Raw genomic sequence first — 6,000 nt, 5'->3', positions numbered from 1 at the left:
CAACAAAGCTGATGTTATCGCGATAAATCTTGGTCAACATGTTGGAGATAACCCTCAATTTTTCTTCTAAGTTGTGATCTTTTACTTTTGGCTTGGGAGGATATGTGATGACTTGGTTTAATGTCCCATTTATATGCACAAATCTGCAGTTGCCATTCATGGCATCCTTTGACCAGTGCATCAGAATTTTAAACAACAGATTAAAGAAAATGGTCGTATATACGCACTACTATATAATCAATGATGAAAGAAAATATAATATATTTTTAAAAATAAGAACATCTATCTCAAAATGAGGCATCACCAGGGTTCAAGGGCTCAACATCTGCAAGACCTTAAACAGGGTCTTGCCTTACATGCCCTCAAGGTCGGCTGAGGGAGACGCCTCCAGGGCGCAAAGGTAGCCGGGCAAGAAAGCGATATTGGTTTGCAGAATATTCCCGATGAAGACGATGTATGAAGGTCTTGCAGCAGCCTGAATCCAACAGATTCAATGCCACTCGAAAACAAAAAGTGAAAATAAAGCACTATTTAACCATTGAACAATTGAACTAATTCATGGCTTTTCATGAACTTGACAAATCTCTCTAATATCGTTAAGGGAATGTGATGTTGTCAACTATCCATCAACTATGATAATTGTGTCACTTAGAACATAGAACAGTGCAGCACACTGTTCAGCAAGTCCTGCCTGCAGCCGCCCCACTGATATAATTTCCACAATTCCATCCTATGCCCCTCAGTCCAATCTCTTCCCACCTATGTCCAAGACATAGTCCAAGTCCAAGTCCAATCCCAAGCCTAGTGCCTTCCCCTCTATTTTCAGTCTGAAAAAGGTTTCTGACGGAAAATGTCACCCATCCTTTTTCTCCAGAAATGTTGCCTGACCCGCCTAGTTAATTATGTCTACACTTTGGTCTTTAATGTGAATGCCAAATATGATGCCATGTAATGCTAATCTCCTGCACATGATCCATATCTCTCTATTACCTGCATATCAATGTGTCTGTCTAAAAGCCTTATAAATGCCATTATTGCTTCTGCCTACATCACTACCTCTGGCAGCACATTCCAGGCTCACACCACTCACTATGTAAGATAACACCACTATGTCTTCTGCACCATCTCCAATTCCTCAACATCCTTCATCTAACAGGGTGACCAAAACTACACTCCAAATGCAGCTTATCCAATGTCCCCTAATCTATACAGCTTTAATACTGCGCCATGAAGGGCCTGTCCCACTTGGCGATTTTTTCGGCGATTGTCGGCAACATTGACTGATGAAGCAGGTCACCGAAAACGTCGTGGCGTGATGCGGCGTGATGACGTATTGATGCGTGGTGTTTCCACAAGTGGATTTTTAAAAAATCAGCAAGTGGGATAGGCCCTTTACTTACTAGTCCCTCTGCACATCAATGCCTTTAAAGGGCCTGTCCCACTTGGACAACCTAATCCACAAGTTTAGAAGACCCTAGACGAGATGAAAAAAATGTCAAGGTCATGTTGACTCGCCAAAGTAAAAGACCTCCCACGAATATGTCCACAACCTCATACGACTATGTTTACGACCTCCTACAACCCCCCTCGACCTCAGTCTTCCACACCTAAGACCAACTACGACTAGCTACGAGTGGAAAATGATCACATGATAAAATGATGTCATGTTCGCATTTTTTTTCTCGGGCCAGTTACCGACCTACGACTACCTACGACTACCATCATGACCTTCTACGACCTGCCTACGAGTAAAAAGTATCCATTTTTTCCATGGCGACCTTTTTTTTACTCGTGGACATTTTTTGTCAGGCTGGAAAAAACGCCGCGACCTACTTGAGGCCACGAGTACGCGGAGACCACTCACGAGCATGAGGAAGAGTTACGAAGACCTCCTACGACCTTGTGGCGACCATGCTGCGAGTATGAGTCAAGGGCAAACTCGGCAGAGGTTGCCAATTAGGTCGTGAAAGTGGGACAGGGGCTTAAGAATCTTGCTACTATCTGTTTACCTTCCCCTTACATTCAACCTCCTGAAGTGCAATTCCTCACACTTGCTCATATTAAATTCCCCCCCCGACAAACTTCTTTCATTGTCTCAAATGAATCAATGTCTGCAACACATTCACCGCTGTATAATTGTTTGACATTTTCTTGCTGGAATTAAGTCAAGAATCATGTCAAGAATGTTTCATTGTCATGTGTGCTGGCAATGGAACAATTAAATTCTTAATTGCTGCAGCTTTACAGGCCCATTAACACAATGCACACAAATTAATATTCTATAATCAATAATACAATAACTTAATTGTTAGATTATTATCTGAATGGTGTCAGATTAGGGAAAGAAGAAGGTATAGGTGTCATAGCCATGGAGTTATACATCAAAGAAACATACATTGGAGATCTTTGAACTGTCTTTAATTGGAGTTTATTGGACTTCCTGCACTGAATATTGTTTCCTTTATCCTTTATCTGTGCACTTTGGATGGCTTGATTCATGTATAGTATTTTCCCTGACTGGATAGCATGCAAACAAAAGCTTTTCATTGTACATTGGTGACAATAATAAACTAAACTAAACTTGCCCATGCCTGCCACGATGCCCCATCTACACTGATCCCAGCTGCCTGCTTTAGGCTCATATCCCTCTAAACTTTTTCTATTCATGTACCTGTCCAAATGCCTTTTGAATTATTTTAAGTACGCCTCAACTACCTCCTCTGGCAGCTTGTTGCATATACCCACCACCCTATGTGTGAAAAGGATACAGCTCAGCTTCCTGTTAAATCTTTCCCTTCTCAGCTTAAATTTATGCCCCCTGGTCTTGATTCCCGTACTCCGGGTAAAATAATTTGTGCATTTACCCCATCTATTCCCTTCATGTTCTTATACCCCTCTATAAGATTATCTCTCATTGTCCTGCTCTCCAAGGAATAAAGTCCCAGGCTATCTAACCTCTCAAGTCAAGTCAAGGCAAGTCAAGTCAAGTTTATTTGTCACATACACATACGAGATGTGCAGTGAAATGAAAGTGGCAATGCTCGCGGACTTTTGTGCAAAAGACAAACAACCAAACAACCAAACCATCTATAAACACAATCATAACACACATATTCTTTTACATAATAAATAATGGAAGGAAAACCTTCAGGAGTTAGTCCCTGGTGAGATAGGCGTTTACAGTCCGAATGGCCTCTGGGAAGAAACTCCTTCTCAACCTCTCCGTTCTCACCGCATGGCAACGGAGGCGTTTGCCTGACCGTAGCAGCTGGAACAGTCCGTTGCAGGGGTGGAAGGGGTCTCTCATGATATTGTTGGCTCTGGAGTTGCACCTCCTGATGTAGAGTTCCCGCAGGGGGGCTTTCGAATTCTTTTTAGTACGCCTCAACTACCTCCTCTGGCAGCTTGTTGCATATACCCACCACCCTATGTGTGAAAAGGATACCGCTCAGCTTCCTGTTAAACCTTTCCCTTCTCAGCTTAAATTTATGCCCCCTGGTCTTGATTCCCGTACTCCGGGTAAAAGAATTGGCGCATTAAGGTTTGGTCCCTAAAGCTTGTGCCCTAAATCCTAGCAGCATCCTCATATTTCCTCTCTGCACACTTTCCAGCTTAACAACATCCTTCCTATAACAGGGTGACCAAAACTGAACACAATACTCCAAACGCAGTCTCACTATGTCTTGTACAACTGTAACATAACCTCTCAACTTCTATATTCAGTACCCTGACTGATGGAGGCCAATGTACAGAAAGTCTTCTTGAACACCCTATCTAATTGGTCAAGCCACTTTCAAGGAACTATATATTTGCATTCCAAAACCCCTCTGCTCTACAACACTCCCCAGGGCTCCGAGATTCACTCTGAAGGTCTTGTCCTGGTTTGACATCCCAAAATCCAACACCTTGCACTTATCTGCATTAAACTCCATTAACCATCCATCGGGCCACTTGCCCAACTGATCAAGATCTATGATACCACCATCTTTAGTGTCATCTGCAAACATACTAATCATGCCTTTAACATTCTCATCCAAGTCGTTGATATAACCACTAACAACAATGTGTCCAGCATCGATTCTTGAGGCACACCACTAGTCACTGGCCTCCAGTCTGAAAATCAACTTTCCACAATCACCCTCTGTTTCCTTCTATGAAGCCAATTCTCTATCCAGAGAGATAGATAGATATCTCTGAATCACATATGATTTCATAAGATTATAAGCGATAGGAGCAGAATTAGGCCATTCGGCCCATCAAGTCTACTCCGCCATTCAATCATGGCTGATCTATTTCTCCCTCCTAACCCCATTCTTTTGCCTTCTCCCTATAACCTTGACCACATAAGGGCCTGACCACATTTAAGGGCCTGTCCCACTTGCCGATTTTTTCAGTGACTGCCGGCGGTGTTTTTTTCAAGCGTCACAACATTTTTTTTTATCGCTGCTGGATTTTGAAATGTTCAAAATCTTTTGGCGACCCTTATATGACATCCGGCAGTCGCCGAAAAAATCGCAAGTGGAGTAGGCCCTTTAACCTGCCATGTGGAAGCTTGTCAAATGCCTTGCTGAAGCCCATATTGACAATGTATACAACTTTGCTCTCATCAACTTTCTTCAAAAACTCATTCAGATTCATAAGGCACAATCTCCCATTTAGTAAACCATGCTGACCATCTCTAATCAGCCTGTACATCCAAATGCAAATTTATCATCCCTCAGAATCCTCTCCAATACTACCACAGATGTTAAGCTCACTGGTCTATGATTCCCAGTGTCTGAAAACAGATTCCTGCAGCTTGAGTGAATGATCAGATGAGAGCATGGCCAGGGTGATGTGGGCCGCTGATGATATTAGCTGTCTGTCATGCTGCGTTGTTAGGAGAATGATTCCTAAACCACCCATGTTTGGAGGCAATTGATTGCAGAAATCTTGAAATCAAAACAAACTTCTCAGTTGCTAAGACTTAGCTCTCTGTAGCTTTCAGGAATTTTAAAGAAGTATAGAACTACTAAGCAATATAGATTTTTTTATTGAACACTGTTTCAATGCAATCAAAACTAATCTTCAAATAATTAATGTTTAAGAAAGAACTGCAGGTGCTTGAAAAATCAAAGGTAGACTAAAATGCTGAAGAAACTCAGCGGGTGAAGCAGCATCTATAGAGCGAGACCCGAAACGTCACCTATTTCTACGCACCATTGATGTTGCCTCACCCACTGAGTTTCTCCAATATTTTTGTCTACCTTCAAATAATTAAATGTTCTCTTTAAATTGAGCTGGTGGAGGTTCTAAATATTATTAAACATATTCAGCTGTGTGGGTTGGCTGCATTGCTGAATTCCCATTTAGCAGCTCTGATGTCAAATTAACACTCAATTTTGAATAAAACACCATTGTTGAGCCAGCATATTTCCATTAAGCAAATGCATTAAACACTAACAATACATTGCAACACTACCAATGTAGCAGCTGGTGTTACATGCTGCAAATGTGCCCTGGAGTGTGAGATACCACATTAAAACAAAATCAGCAATTGTATTGCCCAAATATCAGACTGCCTTATAGTCTAGCCTCAGATATTGAAGTGCTCCTTAGGTTAAGTGCAGGAAAGTTATAGAATCACGGAGTCATAGAGTCATGCAACTTGGGAACAGGCCCTTTGGCCCACTTGCCCACGCCGACCAACATGTTGTTGGTATCAGGCATGCATGCCATCAGCAGCGGAGAGGACACATGAGGAAAGGAACAGTATTGTAAATGACCTTGGAATTTAGGCACAATGTTTATTAAAATCTCATCAACATTGATAATCTTCTTCAGAAATTATTTCTCAACATGATTCCATGGGCTCTATTCATCCTCTGATAAAATCCAAGTGGCCAGCATTCCATGCAAGCATTAACATTTTATATTTACCATGGAAACACATTGCCAAACCCATTGTGTCCTCACTAGACATATGCACAGAGCGGAGATCATGTTATAGTAATCAGGCAC

Source organism: Leucoraja erinacea, chromosome 8 (assembly GCF_028641065.1).
Source record: "Leucoraja erinacea ecotype New England chromosome 8, Leri_hhj_1, whole genome shotgun sequence".
Lineage (NCBI taxonomy): Eukaryota > Metazoa > Chordata > Chondrichthyes > Rajiformes > Rajidae > Leucoraja > Leucoraja erinaceus.
This window is presented reverse-complemented; position numbering follows the sequence as displayed.